This window comes from Lithobates pipiens, unplaced genomic scaffold (assembly GCF_037356315.1).
Source record: "Lithobates pipiens isolate NorthernLeopardFrog02 unplaced genomic scaffold, aLitPip1_a1.2 Scaffold_3, whole genome shotgun sequence".
In the NCBI taxonomy this organism is placed as follows: domain Eukaryota; kingdom Metazoa; phylum Chordata; class Amphibia; order Anura; family Ranidae; genus Lithobates; species Lithobates pipiens.
In genome coordinates this window covers 216,869,765-216,888,250 of record NW_027507790.1, presented here as the reverse complement: position 1 = coordinate 216,888,250, position 18,486 = coordinate 216,869,765, and the positions used below count along the sequence as shown (strand labels likewise).

At 52.2% G+C, this 18,486-nt stretch overlaps 1 protein-coding gene across 1 annotated transcript in view; it reads left to right on the top strand.

Moving 5' to 3' along the window:
* Window positions 1–240: 240 nt before the first annotated feature.
* NNT (nicotinamide nucleotide transhydrogenase) overlaps window positions 241–18,486 on the top strand; it is a 189,878-nt gene continuing 171,632 nt past the window's right edge. Inside the window, exon 1 of the mRNA XM_077462775.1 lies at window positions 241–398. The gene's annotated coding sequence lies outside the window, so the exon portion shown is untranslated. The remainder of the gene's footprint in view (window positions 399–18,486) is intronic.

Here is an 18,486-nt window from a genome sequence, read left to right as displayed (position 1 = left end):
TCTTATGGGATGTAGAGGAGGACTGGTTGTGGGGGGGGGCTCTTTTGTTTTGGGGGTGCCCTCCAGTTGTGGGGTGTAGATTAGAAGGGGTCTTGTTGTGTGGTGCGGAGGAGGTGTTGTGATGGGATTAGGACTGTGGGGCCCCTATCACTCAGGATAGTACGGGCCCAGTCACACATATACAGTGATCCCATCCAAGGACACAGCACTGTGTCTCCGGGATCTGAGGGCAGGAGAAGGGGCGGGGTTGGGGACATGTCACGTGTCGCTCTGTTCTCAGCCTCTTCCGGGGCACTGAGTGTCCTGAGCGGTCGCCTGTGCTCTCAGTCTCCCAGCCTGGAGCGGCCAAGCCAGAGGTCCCGAGCGCCAAGGAGTCCCACCACCGGCGGCCTATAGAGGTGAGAGGCCCGGCGCTGTGCACGGTGTGTGCGGGGGGTAGAGGGCTCGGCATGCTGCACGATACACAGGCTGTATGGAGTAACATATGTGCAGACATAGTGGGAACAGGCTGCAGGGGGCTTTGCCGCGGGATACTAAACAATACCCTGGGACTGGGGGAGGGGGATGATCCTCTAGATAAGTGACAGCATGGGGACAATAGTGGCCTTCTGAGGACCAGCAGGGTGACCCCCTCCCCCAGCTTCATGCAGCACAGTAATGGTGCCGGCATTGCATTGTGTATGGCATGGCCTGTGTATGGAGGGGCAATCATTGTACAGTCCCGATCAGAGATCATGCCATTATTATTATTAATAATGACCTCTGTATGGTGGGTGGTGTGCAGAAATCGCCACTACAATAATAATAGTGATCAGTGCATGACACTGTCAGGTAGCAATATTTATAAAGACTTCGCCTGAGAGATCAATCATCTGATTGTAACACACTGTCCTAATGTCCATGTAGTGTACAGACTTGTGTCCTGGGGAAGTAATGATCAGTGATCAGTGTGGTGACCCTCATTACTGATGATCTGTGACCAGTCTGTTCCTCCTATTAATATCTGTGATCAGTTTGACCCTCGTTATTAATAATAATCTGTGGCCAGTCTGAGGACCCTATTGCAATGTATGGTCAAGAAGCTACAATGACTATATTACTGATAATTGGTGATCAAAGTTGTTTGACCCTTATTTAATACTATCAGACTGCTCCATAGACTATACTAGCTTTATACACTCATGCTTTGATTAATAGGGATCTGCGATCAGAGGGTGATGACCCTTATTGCGTTAACCTGTAAGGCTGATGCATAGACTGTACAAGCATTGTACTGACTTGCGTTTGTTAGACTACTAATGACTCTTATTGCAGTAATGTCAGGTTGCTCATTAGACTATACAGGCATGCCCTTTGGTATTTTAATAATGGTCTGTTATCAGTATAATGACCTTTATTGCTGTACATTGTCAGGCTGCTGCATAGGCTATCCATGCTTGTGGCCTGTGATTAATAATATGATGACCCCCTAGTGCTGCAATAGCAGCAGGTGAAATGCACAGGGAGGGCACCCTCTGATCACAGCTTAGGGTGCTGCTCTGTCTTCACTGTGCTGCTGGAGAAGCTGGTAGGTCACCTTACACTGAGACAGGCTGAATTTCCTGGAATCAGTCCTGGGGAATGTCTCAGGATAGCTGATGTGTCTGCCCCCTGTGCTGCTCTTGGGGTGTCACATGGTGTCCCAGCATTGCACAGCAAATGATGAGTTCACAGAGGTGGAGTTGATGACTGTAGTTCAGTTTTCCATTGTGATGTGGCTGGGATTTCTCCACTTGTTTGCACTGTTCACAGATCAGCTTTTGGGCATCTCTGCAGGAGTAATGCTGTGCCCAGGGCTGTGCGCTGCATCTCTGCAGGAGTAATGCTGTGCCCAGGGCTGTGCGCTGCATCTCTGCAGGAGTAATGCTGTGCCCAGGGCTGTGCGCTGCATCTCTGCAGGAGTAATGCTGTGCCCAGGGCTGTGCGCTGCATCTCTGCAGGAGTAATGCTGTGCCCAGGGCTGTGCGCTGCATCTCTGCAGGAGTAATGCTGTGCCCAGGGCTGTGCGCTGCATCTCTGCAGGAGTAATGCTGTGCCCAGGGCCGTGCTCTGTATCAGGGATGCTCTGCCCAGGGCTGTGCTCTGCATCTCTGCAGGAGGAATGCTGTGCCCAGGGCCGTGCTCTGTATCAGGGATGCTCTGCCCAGGGCTGTGCTCTGCATCTCTGCAGGAGGAATGCTGTGCCCAGGGCCGTGCTCTGTATCAGGGATGCTCTGCCCAGGGCTGTGCTCTGCATCTCTGCAGGAGGAATGCTGTGCCCAGGGCCGTGCTCTGTATCAGGGATGCTCTGCCCAGGGCTGTGCTCTGCATCTCTGCAGGAGGAATGCTCTGCCCAGGGCCGTGCTCTGTATCAGGGATGCTCTGCCCAGGGCTGTGCTCTGCATCTCTGCAGGAGGAATGCTCTGCCCAGGGCCGTGCTCTGTATCAGGGATGCTCTGCCCAGGGCTGTGCTCTGCATCTCTGCAGGAGGAATGCTCTGCCCAGGGCCGTGCTCTGTATCAGGGATGCTCTGCCCAGGGCTGTGCTCTGCATCTCTGCAGGAGGAATGCTCTGCCCAGGGCCGTGCTCTGCATCTCTGCAGGAGGAATGCTCTGCCCAGGGCCGTGCTCTGTATCAGTAATGCTCTGCCCAGGGCTGTGCACTTCATCTCTGCAGGAGGAATGCTCTGCGGGAAGAATGCTCTGCCCAGGGCCGTGCTCTGCAGGAGGAATGCTCTGCCCAGGGCTGTTCTCGCTGCTGCTCTATATCTGTACAGTGCTCTGCCCATGGCTCTATTTGGAAGTCTCGATGCAGCTGCTTCTCTCCCACACTGGGATGAATGGACACTCTGCCGGCTGATTGGCTTGCCTGCCCGTCCAATCGCAAGCTTGCCGCGTTGACTGGTTTAAAAATAGAATCGCTCGCAGTCCCGTCTGTTCACCAATGAAATGCTTCCTAAGTGTGGGCGGGGCTAGACGTAGCGCTGGGACGCAGCGTAACTGGAGAGGAGCCCGATTAGGTGACTCTCGGTTTGCCCTTGAAGGTGTAAACGTCACGCCTGTTGCTAGGCGACGAGTTAGCGGCCCAGGAAGCGCTTTACTTGTCAACCTCTAATGCCCGTCCTAGGTCAAGCTGAAGTGTAAGCCCGGGTGTTATGAAGGCGGCGCCCCACCTCATGTATTGATGAGGAGAACGTTCGCCACATTTTGCTTGCAGTAAAATAAAGGTTTACCATGGCCGTGCCTTGTATAGATCTAGGTGAATGGAAACGTCAAAGCTCACCACACACATTACAATCTCATAGAGCCTATGTTCACATTGGGCTGATCTGACATGTCAAATCGCAGCCTATTGCTGGCAATGGCACCGTCCGAATTGCTGCAACGCCGGCACTGATTCCCAAACTACTCAGAAGTTGTTTCTGCACTACTTTGGGGGTGATTTCTATAGACATTGTACAGGAACCTGCACACATGTCTGTCAAATCGCTCCTGAAGTCGGACTGAAATGCTGGTTTGACTATTTCACTTCAGTGTCAACGTGGGCTCAAGTCCCTTTCACACTGGTGTGATTTGTCCTGTGACTTGGGACTGCAAGGTCGCATGACAAGTCTAATGAGTACCGTTCGTATCTGTGCGACTTTAAAGTAGTCCCTGCACTACTTTCGGTCCAACTTTTGATGCGACTTGAGGTCTGTAGACCTGAAGATTACACAGGCTTTGCTTCGTCGTGCAACTTACAGGTCGCACTCGTGTGAAAGGGACCTTAGGACTCATTCACACCTCTGCGTCACGTGACTGCATGCCTCCTTCATGTGACCCGCATAGAGCAGCCTGTTCATATGAATGGCAGCCCTACACATGACAAACGTGCAAAATAATCTCTTGCACCTTTTTAGATGTAGAGATGGTAAAATCTTTTTTTTTTTTTTATAGCATGTTTACCCCTCCCCCCAGGTGTTCTGGTTATTAATAACCAATAAGGGCACAGCAAATAAGACAAGTGTTTCTGGCATGTTCCATGAATACACAGATGTGAATGGAGCCTTGTTCACGCCAGCAGTTGTCTTATTCTGCGGCTGCTGGTGTGCACTGCTACAGGTTCCAGTGTTTTGTAAAGATGTATCACACTGTTTACTTTTTTCAAACTTTATTGAATGTAGCAAAATTACACCTTGTTCAACTTTATTTATCTCAGCGGGTTGCGATGTGGTGTATGGCATTGGATCACACTGTGCTGAAAAAGGTACAGCATGTCCTACTGCACCACATTGCTGTGAATTGAATTCAGAGGACTCTGTTACACTAGGGAGTGGTAAAACCACATGTTTGAGGCAGCCTTTTTAAAACCCCTTAACTACTTCCACTGGAAAGGCAGCTTTCAGGGATGTACACATGCAGCAGCCACAATGCATTGCAACGCAACCAGCATTACCCCCCCCCCCCCCCCCCGCCGCGTTTGGCATGTATTATTAACACCCATGAAACATGAACTATTCAAGTGAATGGGACTGTGCTGCAACCACACACAATGCACATGCTTCAGGTGTAGTGGTCTGGCATTTAGGGGGTTTAACCTCCTTTGTGCCATCGCGTCTCAGCCTTTTAAGAGGTTTATGAATGCCAATGGGTGGGGCTTAGGATCACGTGACCACCATAATGGGCTGTGAGGGTGGTCACATGATCCAAAAACTCTTACGTTAGGCGCCAGTAACTGTGCCAGCAGTGCACAGCATGTGCACTCTCGGCCCAGCAGTATTGACAGAAATTCGCGCAAATATGCAGCCTCTCGGTGCCAAGAATATTTGCGTGTTGCTGATGCCAAGGGGTTAAACAGATGGTGAGGAGGCAATACAGTGCCAGTGGCCGGTAGGTCATTTTAATGTGGAAGAGACGAGGCATGCTTATTCTGCCTGGTCACCCGTTTTTGTTCTTTACATAAAGTTCACATAAAGGCTCTCTCCCTGCATTCACAGGACAGAGAGGCAGCAGCAGGAACTATTGGCTCCTGCTGCTGTCAGTTAAATCCTGTGAATGGGGGGTGGGGCTAAGCCACGCTGCGTGGGTCTATGGGCACACAGCAGGGCTTGGTAGAGCACCCACACACGTGCCACCATAGGAAGCAGATTCCTATTGTGGCACATGGAGAAAAGGAGGAGCCTAGAGTGCCAGCAGGTGGCCCCAGAAGAGAAGGATCGAGGCTAAAAATGATTTTTTTCATTCTATTTTGTGGTGCAGTATTTGTTTTTGGCTAGGGATTTCATTGGGGTCAGCGTGGAGTCCCGGTTATTGACTGGTCAAACACTGCCTCATACCTGAAAGTATGGTGTGGTTGCAGGGGCACCAGCAGATGAATGGAGCAGTGGCAGAGCACAGCAATGGTGTTGTTGGGGGTGCCTTGTAAAGGAACCCCCCCCCCCCCCGTCACTTTGCATTGAATGGGAAAGGTGACAGGCTTACTTTAAAAGACACCGTCACTTTTTCCATTTGGGGACATTGCTCACTTCATCATGTGACAATGCACAGGCCTAGAAACTGGCCACTAGTCGTGACCTGAGCACTGTCAAATAGGAGGAGGTCACATGTATCCCCATACATAAAAGCACTGGGTATTTTATGCTGCCTGCGGTGTAGGTGGAAGCAATAGTGGCTAACTGGAGAGGTAAAGCCTCATCGGCTCAGCGATGCTCATCACAGAAAATGTTATTCTACTATAGGAAAAGTACATATAAATTAGGGCTGTTACTGATTAAAATTTTCCTGTTCGATTAATCGATTTTTTTTTTTAATCGATTAATCGACTAATTTCGATTAATTATAATGCACATACAGTTTTTACAATTTTTTTTATTAAACTTTAAGAAAAACGTAGAAAGTTAGTTTAACTTTAACTGTAATGTCCACATCTCCCCCATACTGTACCGTCCACATTTCCCCCACATCTCCCCCCATGCTGTATTGTCCACATCTCCCCCCCCCATAAAGTACTGCCCACATCTCCCCCCCATAAAGTACTGCCCACATCTCCCCCCCATAAAGTACTGCCCACATCTCCCCCCCCATAAAGTACTGCCCACATCTCCCCCCATAAAGTACTGCCCACATCTCCTCATATCTCCCCCATACCTTAATATTCATGATTGTCTGCTCTGTCTGGAATAGACAGCAGGCAGACCCATCCGTCCTCATAGTAGACACAAGCAGGCGGGCGATGATGACGTCAATGCGCGCGTCTAGGCCGCCGTCGGGTGGACCAAGATGGCCGCGGCTCCGGAGCTAGGCCGAAGCCGCGGCCTTTCCTATGGGCGAGACCGCGGAGCTCACTCCGCGGATCGTCCTCGATCAAAATTATTTTGATCGATCAAAGAAATTAACGATTAATCGAACAATTAATCGTTAATTTCCGCAGCTCTAATATAAATATATAGTGCGACTTTGAAATCATGCTACTTCACTTAAAGTAGCACAATTTCAAAGATGCACATCAATGCAAATTCAGGTGCCACTTGCCTGACATTTGTGCGCCACCAATTTGAAAAAAAAAAAAAAAAATGTCCCTGCATTAGAGCTGCACGATTCTGGGGAAAAATGAGAATCAGGATTCTTTTGCTTAGAATGAAGATCACGATTCCCAAAAAAACGTTTTATTTGAAAAATTTACAGGCAGGGTATCGCTGAGTATTGGCAGGGTATGGCTAGGGTATTGCTGTTTACTGCAGGGTAGGGAGGGATGGCTGCTTCCATCTCTGGATCTCTCCCCTCCACTGTACAGATTAGTACAGAGGGGGAGAGAGGAACCGGCGTCATGACATGACGCCGGTTTGTTTACAAGTGATCGCTCTGGCGGAGTGATCACAGTGTAAACAGCCTGGGTGTAGAAAGATGGCCGCCGCTTTGGAGCGAGGCCGAAGCCGCGGCCTTTCCCAAGGCCGAGACCGCGGAGCGCTCCGCCGATCGCGGCACGTGCTGATCCGAGCGGGGTGACCCGTTCGGATCACGGATCGGTGATGATCCATTGCACCCCTACTACTGTGTATAGCAGTGCGCACTCACACTGCTGTTTCCTGGCCACTGTACCCGCCCACAACCAGGCAGCGGCACACCACATCGCACACTCCAATGACTGACATCAGTTCCAGTGGCTGACGTCAGTTCCGATATCCGCCATTTGCGTTCCACGCTGGTTACGCGGAACCGGCGGCACTAAAAGAAAATCGCGGGTCACCCAGAACTTAGATCGCGTTGGGGGGGTGAATCAAGATTGCGATAGTTTCGCGCACCTCTACCCTGCTTTATTTTTGCCGATTTCAGGTACGACTTGCATAGACATCTGTGCCTGAAGTTGCAAAAAAGTCAGGTGAACTGTTCCAAATTGCATGACAAATCGCACCCTATTGGCAGCAACGGACGGTTCAAATTGGTGCGACTCAGACTTTACAGTTCCATTACTGACAATAGGGTGCCACTTGTCATGCAAGACGGCACCTGACATTGGCAAAAATAATGCAGAGACCTTTTTTTTTTTTTTTTTTTTTTTTTTTTCAAATGGGTGCCGCATAAATGTCAGGCAAGTGGCACCTGAATTTGCATTGACCTGCGTCTTTGAAATTGTGCTACTTCAAGTCAAACTGCATGACAAGTTGCACCGTTGGGAATGGGGGCCTTAGATCTACATTAATTCACAGTAGTCCATTGACACTTCCTCCAGTTCTAGAACTGAAAGCTTATACAGAGAAACGTGCAGAGAGCTGGGTGAAGTTTCTGCAGTAAGCTGACATTACACCTGTGATCCACTGATTGTGGGTGCAATGCTTTGCAGGCTTCTTTTGGGGACAGTCACTCTTTTTCTAATTGTTCTGAACAGCAAGTCACTGAGAATGAACATGAGGGGTGAATCCAAAAATTTGAGTTGCCACCAGACCAGCAGTAGAGGGGTAAACTGATATAGTACAGTTATTCGGGTTGTGTGTAGTGACGTTGTACCAAAATATCTTGTGATGTTATGCAGATCAGTGGTTGCAGGAAAGAAAATTGTGCGATTTGCCTATCGACACACAGTTGTGACGGGAATCGGCAATTGCCCTTTTCCAGCAGGTGAAACTGTCCCTGTCGGGAGAAGACAGTGATTATCGCTAGTGGCTATAGCAGCTGATGGGGGTCGCAAGAAAATCCGGCAGGCTGGTTGAACGATCGATCAACTTGGTACATTCAGCCTACCCATTAATGGGAGGTTTGAACCAGGTATGGCCGGCCTTAGGAAAGAGTGTACTGTTGTACAAACGATGACTGATAATTGAAACAGAAGATTATCATGGACAAACCCTTTCACTTCATTACTGGTAGTACCACCATTTTCCAGTATGTTACACTGCTATGTGCTGAGCAGTTCTCTTAGCTGCCAAATACTGAATTGCTTTCTAATAAGGCTTTTTAAAGTTCATTAACAACTTCTTATCTCACTGCCTTGGATCAGATCACTTTCTCTTCCTTTCATGATTGGAGTGGCGTTATGAATTGGTTTACCTTGTGCATTGACTTTACATTATCTGTGGCTTCATTGCCCTTATCAGGGCTGGGTCAGCACACTCGCACACAGATAAGTTTGACCTGGTCTTTCACTCCAGGCATCCCATGTTTGCTTTGTAAATGCTCCGTACACCCTGTAGTCAGCATGTCACTGGATAAGAACTTTGCTACAACTCCACTTTTTGAATCTCCCAGCTCTACCCATGGCAAAGAACTCTCTGGGGATCTGAAAAAAAGAATTGTTGCTCTACATAAAGATGGCCTAGGCTATAAGAAGATTGTCAAGACCCTGAAATTGAGCTGCAGCAAAGTGGCCAAGACCCTACAGCAGTTTAACAGGACAGGTTCTACTCAGAAACAGGCCTGACCATGGTCAAAGGCAAAAGGAGGTCTGAGGCAGTACTAGCAAGGTGCACCTAATAAAGTAGCCAGTGAAATAAATATACATATCAATATATATCTAAAAACTCCTGCCCACAGCACCTCAGGCCCGGCACGGTGTCAGCGCCAGTCCTGGTGAAAATAAATAAATAGACTTGCTTAAATTTTGAATCGATTTGACCTCTCAACTCGATTCAAGATTTAAATCTTTTTTGTTTCCCTAGCCATGAGGTGCCATGTTGAACTTCTAGTGACCAGAGAGAGTGAGAGCGATAACACCAAATTTAACTCGCCTGATCCACATTCACACCTGAGACCTTGTAACACTAACGAGTCACATGACACCAGGGAGGGAAAATGGCTAATTGGGCCCAATTTGGACATTTTCACTTAGGCTGCTTTCACACTGGGGCGGTATTCAGGCGTTACAGCGCTAAAAATAGCGCCTGAAAAAAAACAGCCCCTTTCACTCCAGTGTGAAAGCCGGAGGGCTTTCACACTGGAGCGGTGCGCTGGCAGGACAGTGAAAAAAGTCCTGCTAGCCGCATCTTTGGAGCGGTGAAGTAGCGGTGGGACAGCGCGGCAATACCGCCGGCAAAGCCGAGTTTGCAGATCGCACTGATCTGGGGGTGTCATTAAGGTTTCACTGACACTTCCAGCAGTCCGCATAGGGCAGTGTGAACTGCCGGCGGGAGGCATGCGATGCGGGAACCCGCCGCGGATTTGCGGCGTTCCCGCATCGCTTCAGTGTGAACCCAGCCTAACTTGATAATCGTGAATATCGGGACCATATTTTTAATGGGGTTTCTCTTTAAGCTGAATAAATAATTTTTGTGTTTTACAAATGTTATAGCACCTATGCTATGTACAAACATGCTGCAATTCAAAGTCTCCTATACAGACTTGCTATTGCCTGATTGTAGAGCCAAAGGAATGTCCTGCTGGACCTGCATGAATGTCTGGCAGAGGCTGCTGACAATAATCTATATACGTAGATGCTGCACACAGTGCAATCTAATTGCCTTTAAAGGCCTCATGCATGTTGGGAATATGCCCAGCTTCTCTCCTGGCTGGAGAAGGGCATGATTTTTAAGCAGTCTATCGCCACATTTTGCATACACGTTTAGGCGAACCAAACGTTTGGGTGTTCATTGATTCCATTGGCTAGAATATTAAACGCTTGTCCCAGTGTTCCACTTTTGCAGGTAAATTGGGATAATACTTTGTTACATGTTCTTATTCACATAGCAGAACAATATGCTTTTTATTTTTTTAATGTGCTTGTGCTAGTATGCTAATATGCATCGCATACTAGCACATTATGTTAAACTTGCCTTTTAAAACGAAGCCCTCCTGTCAGAACTGGAGGCCGCTTCCATCTTGCTTCTAGGTTTGCGGAGTCCGACTCTGGCCAGAGCCGTGATGACATCACTCTGGTCATGGCTCAAGGCTCTGAAGAAACAGCACGGGTAGCCATTCCTTCACAGTGCATGTGCCAGTGATGTCACTGGCTGCATGTACAGTAGGTATCTTCTAAAGGGTACACGTTTAGGAGATCTTTAAGCTATATGGTAAGCCTTATTGTAAGCTGCATGGAAGTTCTACTTTAAATGTCCAACTCTAGGGTAGAGAAAATAAAATAAACCCTTGTGGAGGGGTTCCCCATGCTGCGGGGAAAAATGCATGTATTGTACGTAGAACAGGCAAAAGTGCAACCATGGCCGGTAGCACCTTAGAGGCGAGACTTTGCGGTAGTGGTTGCACAGATGGTGGGAGCCTACAGGAGGTAGCAGTAATGTACCTGTTACCTTGTAACCCTAGACTCAACAAGCAGTTTACCCTTGCAGTGCAGAGTATGCCCCACCACACGGGTAATTGCTAACCCCCCCCCCAAAGTGATTGTAAACTATCACTTTGTAAAACAACCCATTCAGTTTAAAAGTTTAAAATATAAATGAAAGGCAAAACATTCTTGTATAGATATTAAATATATATATATATATATATATATATATATATATATATATATATATATATATATATATATATATATATATATATATATATATATATATATATATATATATATATATTTTTTTTTTTCATTTAATAAATGATCACATTCCTTCCTTTTATTTTTATTTATTTTTTTGCGTCCTGCCAGCGCACCGCTCCAGTGTGAAAGCACTTGGGCTTTCACAGTAGAGTGAGAGGAGAGGCGCTTTACAGGCGCTAATTTTTTGTGCTATAGCGCCTCAGTGTGAAAGGGGATTTAGTGTGGTCAGTTCTTAATAGCATAGTAAGGGGTCTAGCAGAAACACCAGAGATTTCATGTAAAAGAAGCGATACAAAGAGAACAGTATACTTTATCATACAAGTACATGGTACAACAGGCACATATCAGGAATATGAAGTGTTGGGGTAACAAACACTTTAACGCTGTATTAATTCCAAAACCAAAAATTTAATATATTGCACCTTACCAATCATGAGATAAGTGGAATTGTCCGTTTATTTATTTATTTATTTATTTTTTTATTAGGGTCCTTTCACATGGGTGATCCGCCTGGTGGACTCCATCTTTGTTTAGCAGTGTCTCTTAGAGGTAATGCGCCTCTAGTTTTAGCGGTGCTTTACTGCTGTTTAAGTGGCGCTATTCGGCCGCTAGAGTTGGCAGCCAAAGAAGGGGTTAAATGTGCCCATGTTGCAGCATTCCCCGAAGCACTGCCCATTCATTCCAATGGGCAGGGGTGCCCCAAAGATGCTGCTTGCAGGGCTTTTTTTTTTTTTTTTGTCCCGCAAGCACACCACCCCAGTGTGTATACTCTGACTTTCACCCTGGGGAGGCATGAGAGGCTGTTCACAGGCGCTATTTTTAGCGCTAAGACGAAAGCTGAACTATAGGAAGTCGGCAAAATCTTCCTTTGCTGTAGGGTTAAATGTGCCCGTGTTGCAGCGTATTCCAATGGGCATGGGCACCCCAAAGATGCTGCTTGCAGGCTTTTTTTTCCCCCGTCCCGCACCACCCCAGTTTGAACACACTCGGACTTTCACACTGGAGAGGCATGAGAGGCAGTTTACAGGTGCTATTTTTAGCGCTAAAACGAAAGGGGTCTAAGGCCTGATTCACACCTATGCATTTTTAGTGCTTTTTGCAAATTTGCACTACAGTCCATTTAACATGGTTTCCGATGGACTATGTTCTGTAGTGCACATGCAAAAAGCACTAAAAATGCATAGGTATGAATCAGGCCTAAAGCTGAACTATAGGAATTCGGCAGAATCTTCCCTTGCTGTGTGGCCTCTCTCTGTTACTGCAAGGGTTAAATGCTTGTTTAGGGGGTGCAAAAAGTGTTCCCAGCGTTTTTTCCTCTGAGTGGGGCCCTTCTACCCCAAAATTTGCAGAGTATTAGGTAAACGACATAACTTTGCTGAGCTGGCTGATGTCAAGGAGACTGGGCAACAATCTTTAATTTGTACATTCATCACAGCTCCCGGCTTGATCCGGTGCACATGAATCTAGGTCACTTTTTGGGAACTTTGTTGGTGAAGCACAATAATGAGTCATTTACATGCACAGTCTTTAAAGGGGAAATGTCGCTTTTTTTTTTTTTTTTTTTTAATAGATGTGTGTTTTTAATATAAACAGGAAAGAAGTTTCTTGGGGCTTGTGCACATGGGACAGTTTGACATGGTACAGTATAAGATTCCAGTGGGAACAGGTGCAGAGTGCGACCTACAGGCTGAAATCCATGGCTGGTTGCAGTTCTCTGATTTAGGGTTGTGTTGTTGGACATGTGCCACAAATGCAAAATTCCTGTGAACCGAGCACATTAAAAACAGTGTATTTTTATTTGAGCAACACAGCCCAATGCACATGGTGTCAATAAGCCCTGATAGACAAACAATTTAGAGAAAATCTTAAACCACTTTGTGTGTCCCTGGTAGATGCTAGAAATGGGAAGAACCTACCTGCTTAGCAGTCATGATTCTGCGGCTGGTTCTCTCCAGTCCAGAGTTTTTTTTCTGCAGCGATGTTCCCAAGCATTACCACTTTTTACTATTTTTTACACACTTGTTAAAACTCTAATTTTAGGCCTGAAGTTTTGTTAAAATCCCTAAACATTAGGGATGCAACAGATCAAAAAACTATTGGATCGTTCCTCAGATCAGAGTCACGGATCGGATCGTTTTTTTGGATCAGCAAATAATTGAATTTGCAAAAACCTGTGAAAATTCCACCACCATATAGTCCCCGCTGTAATATCCATGTCGCCCCCCCGCTGTAATATCCACGTCGTCTCCCCCCCCCCCCCGCTGTAATATCCACGTCGTCTCCCCCCCCCCGCTGTAATATCCACGTCGTCTCCCCCCCCCCCGCTGTAATATGCACGTCGTCTTCCCCCCCCCCCGCTGTAATATGCACGTCGTCTTCCCCCCCCCCCGCTGTAATATCCACGTCGTCTCCCCCCCCCGCTGTAATATCCACGTCGTCTCCCCCCCCCCCCCCCGCTGTAATATCCACGTCGTCTCCCCCCCCCCCCGCTGTAATATCCACGTCGTCTCCCCCCCCCCCCGCTGTAATATCCACGTCGTCTCCCCCCCCCCCCCCCCGCTGTAATATCCACGTCGTCTCCCCCCCCCCCCCTCCGCTGTAATATCCACGTCGTCTCCCACCCCCTCCGCTGTAATATCCACGTCGTCTCCCCCCCCCCCCCCCCGCTGTAATATCCACGTCGTCTCCCCCCCCCCCCCGCTGTAATATCCACGTCGTCTCCCCCCCCCCCCCGCTGTAATATCCACGTCGTCTCCCCCCCCCCCCCGCTGTAATATCCACGTCGTCTCCCCCCCCCCGCTGTAATATCCACGTCGTCTCCCCCCCCCCCGCTGTAATATCCACGTCGTCTCCCCCCCCCCCCCCCCTGTAATATCCACGTCGTCTCCCCCCCCCCCCCGCTGTAATATCTACGTCGTCTCCCCCCCCCCCCCGCTGTAATATCTACGTCGTCTCCCCCCCCCCCCGCTGTAATATCCACGTCGTCTCCCCCCCCCCCGCTGTAATATCCACGTCGTCTCCCCCCCGCTGTAATATCCACGTCGTCTCCCCCCCCCGCTGTAATATCCACGTCGTCTCCCCCCCCCCCCCGCTGTAATATCCACGTCGTCTTCCCCCCCCCCGCTGTAATATCCACGTCGTCTCCCCCCCCCCGCTGTAATATCCACGTCGTCTCCCCCCCCCCTCCGCTGTAATATCCACGTCGTCTCCCCCCCCCCCCTCCGCTGTAATATCCACGTCGTCTCCCCCCCCCCCTCCGCTGTAATATCCACGTCGTCTCCCCCCCCCCCCTCCGCTGTAATATCCACGTCGTCTCCCCCCCCCCTCCGCTGTAATATCCACGTCGTCTCCCCCCCCCCCCCCCTCCGCTGTAATATCCACGTCGTCTCCCCCCCCTCCCGCTGTAATATCCACGTCGTCTCCCCCCCCCCCCTCCGCTGTAATATCCACGTCGTCTCCCCCCCCCGCTGTAATATCCACGTCGTCTCCCCCCCCCCCGCTGTAATATCCACGTCGTCTCCCCCCCCCTCCACCCCCCCCCGCTGTAATATCCACGTCGTCTCCCCCCCCCCCCCCCCGCTGTAATATCCACGTCGTCTCCCCCCCCCCCCCGCTGTAATATCCACGTCGTCGTCTCCCCCCCCGCTGTAATATCCACGTCGTCTCCCCCCCCGCTGTAATATCCACGTCGTCTCCCCCCCCGCTGTAATATCCACGTCGTCTCCCCCCCCCCCCGCTGTAATATCCACGTCGTCTCCCCCCCCCGCTGTAATATCCACGTCGTCTCCCCCCCCCCCTCCGCTGTAATATCCACGTCGTCTCCCCCCCCCCCCCCGCTGTAATATCCACGTCGTCTCCCCCCCCCGCTGTAATATCCACGTCGTCTCCCCCCCCCCCCCGCTGTAATATCCACGTCGTCTCCCCCCCCCCCCCGCTGTAATATCCACGTCGTCTCCCCCCCCCCGCTGTAATATCCACGTCGTCTCCCCCCCCCCGCTGTAATATCCACGTCGTCTCCCCCCCCCCCCCCGCTGTAATATCCACGTCGTCGTCTCCCCCCCCGCTGTAATATCCACGTCGTCGTCTCCCCCCCCGCTGTAATATCCACGTCGTCTCCCCCCCCGCTGTAATATCCACGTCGTCTCCCCCCCCGCTGTAATATCCACGTCGTCTCCCCCCCCGCTGTAATATCCACCGTGTCCCCCCCCCCCGCTGTAATATCCACGTCGTCTCCCCCCCCCCCCGCTGTAATATCCACGTCGTCTCCCCCCCCCGCTGTAATATCCACGTCGTCTCCCCCCCCCGCTGTAATATCCACGTCGTCCCCCCCCCCCCCCCGCTGTAATATCCACGTCGTCTCCCCCCCCCCCCCCCGCTGTAATATCTACGTCGTCTCCCCCCCCCCCCCCCCCCGCTGTAATATCCACGTCGTCTCCCCCCCCCGCTGTAATATCCACGTCGTCTCCCCCCCGCTGTAATATCCAATATCCACGTCGTCTCCCCCCCCCGCTGTAATATCCACGTCGTCTCCCCCCCCCCGCTGTAATATCCACGTCGTCTCCCCCCCCGCTGTAATATCCACGTCGTCTCCCCCCCCCCGCTGTAATATCCACGTCGTCTTCCCCCCCCGCTGTAATATCCACGTCGTCTCCCCCCCCCGCTGTAATATCCACGTCGTCTCCCCCCCCCGCTGTAATATCCACGTCGTCTCCCCCCCCCCGCTGTAATATCCAATATCCACGTCGTCTCCCCCCCCCCCCCGCTGTAATATCCACGTCGTCTCCCCCCCCGCTGTAATATCCACGTCGTCTCCCCCCCCCCCCCGCTGTAATATCCACGTCGTCTCCCCCCCCCCCCCGCTGTAATATCCACGTCGTCTCCCCCCCCCCCCGCTGTAATATCCACGTCGTCTCCCCCCCCCCCCTCCGCTGTAATATCCACGTCGTCTCCCACCCCCTCCGCTGTAATATCCACGTCGTCTCCCCCCCCCCCGCTGTAATATCCACGTCGTCTCCCCCCCCCCGCTGTAATATCCACGTCGTCTCCCCCCCCCCCCGCTGTAATATCCACGTCGTCTCCCCCCCCCGCTGTAATATCCACGTCGTCTCCCCCCCCCCCGCTGTAATATCCACGTCGTCTCCCCCCCCCTGTAATATCCACGTCGTCTCCCCCCCCCCCCCCCCCGCTGTAATATCTACGTCGTCTCCCCCCCCCCCCCCGCTGTAATATCTACGTCGTCTCCCCCCCCCCCCGCTGTAATATCCACGTCGTCTCCCCCCCCCGCTGTAATATCCACGTCGTCTCCCCCCCCCCGCTGTAATATCCACGTCGTCTCCCCCCCGCTGTAATATCCACGTCGTCTCCCCCCCCCCCCGCTGTAATATCCACGTCGTCTCCCCCCCCCCCCCGCTGTAATATCCACGTCGTCTCCCCCCCCCCCCGCTGTAATATCCACGTCGTCTCCCCCCCCCCCGCTGTAATATCCACGTCGTCTCCCCCCCCCCCCTCCGCTGTAATATCCACGTCGTCTCCCCCCCCCTCCGCTGTAATATCCACGTCGTCTCCCCCCCCCCTCCGCTGTAATATCCACGTCGTCTCCCCCCCCCCCTCCCGCTGTAATATCCACGTCGTCTCCCCCCCCCCCCCTCCGCTGTAATATCCACGTCGTCTCCCCCCCCCCCCCTCCGCTGTAATATCCACGTCGTCTCCCCCCCCCCCTCCGCTGTAATATCCACGTCGTCTCCCCCCCCCCCCCCTCGCTGTAATATCCACGTCGTCTCCCCCCCCCCCGCTGTAATATCCACGTCGTCTCCCCCCCCCCCGCTGTAATATCCACGTCGTCTCCCCCCCCCGCTGTAATATCCACGTCGTCTCCCCCCCCCCCCCCGCTGTAATATCCACGTCGTCCCCCCCCCCCGCTGTAATATCCACGTCGTCTCCCCCCCCCGCTGTAATATCCACGTCGTCTCCCCCCCGCTGTAATATCCACGTCGTCTCCCCCCGCTGTAATATCCACGTCGTCTCCCCCCCCCCGCTGTAATATCCACGTCGTCTCCCCCCCCCGCTGTAATATCCACGTCGTCTCCCCCCCGCTGTAATTCCCGTCCCCCCCCCCCCCCTCCCGCTGTAATATCCACGTCGTCTCCCCCCCCCCGCTGTAATATCCACGTCGTCTCCCCCCCCCCGCTGTAATATCCACGTCGTCTCCCCCCCCCCCCCGCTGTAATATCCACCGTCGTCTCCCCCCCCCCGCTGTAATATCCTCGTCGTCTCCCCCCCCCCGCTGTAATATCCACGTCGTCTCCCCCCCCCCCCCCCCCCGCCCCCCCCCCCGCTGTAATATCCACGTCGTCGTCTCCCCCCCGCTGTAATATCCACGTCGTCGTCTCCCCCCCCGCTGTAATATCCACGTCGTCTCCCCCCCCGCTGTAATATCCACGTCGTCTCCCCCCCGCTGTAATATCCACGTCGTCTCCCCCCCGCTGTAATATCCACGTCGTCTCCCCCCCGCTGTAATATCCACGTCGTCTCCCCCCCCGCTGTAATATCCACCGTGTCCCCCCCCCCGCTGTAATATCCACGTCGTCTCCCCCCCCCCCGCTGTAATATCCACGTCGTCTCCCCCCCCCGCTGTAATATCCACGTCGTCTCCCCCCCCCGCTGTAATATCCACGTCGTCTCCCCCCCCCCCCGCTGTAATATCCACGTCGTCTCCCCCCCCCCCCCCCGCTGTAATATCTACGTCGTCTCCCCCCCCCCCCGCTGTAATATCCACGTCGTCTCCCCCCCCCGCTGTAATATCCACGTCGTCTCCCCCCCGCTGTAATATCCAATATCCACGTCGTCTCCCCCCCCCCCGCTGTAATATCCACGTCGTCTCCCCCCCCCCGCTGTAATATCCACGTCGTCTCCCCCCCCGCTGTAATATCCACGTCGTCTCCCCCCCCCCGCTGTAATATCCACGTCGTCTCCCCCCCCCCGCTGTAATATCCACGTCGTCTTCCCCCCCCGCTGTAATATCCACGTCGTCTCCCCCCCCCGCTGTAATATCCACGTCGTCTCCCCCCCCGCTGTAATATCCACGTCGTCTCCCCCCCCCCGCTGTAATATCCAATATCCACGTCGTCTCCCCCCCCCCCCCCCCGCTGTAATATCCACGTCGTCTCCCCCCCCCCGCTGTAATATCCACGTCGTCTCCCCCCCCCCGCTGTAATATCCACGTCGTCTTCCCCCCCCCCGCTGTAATATCCACGTCGTCTCCCCCCCCCCGCTGTAATATCCACGTCGTCTCCCCCCCCCCCCGCTGTAATATCCACGTCGTCTCCCCCCCCGCTGTAATATCCACGTCGTCTCCCCCCCCCCCGCTGTAATATCCACGTCGTCTCCCCCCCCCGCTGTAATATCCACGTCGTCTCCCCCCCCCGCTGTAATATCCACGTCGTCTCCCCCCCCCGCTGTAATATCCACGTCGTCTCCCCCCCCCCGCTGTAATATCCACGTCGTCTT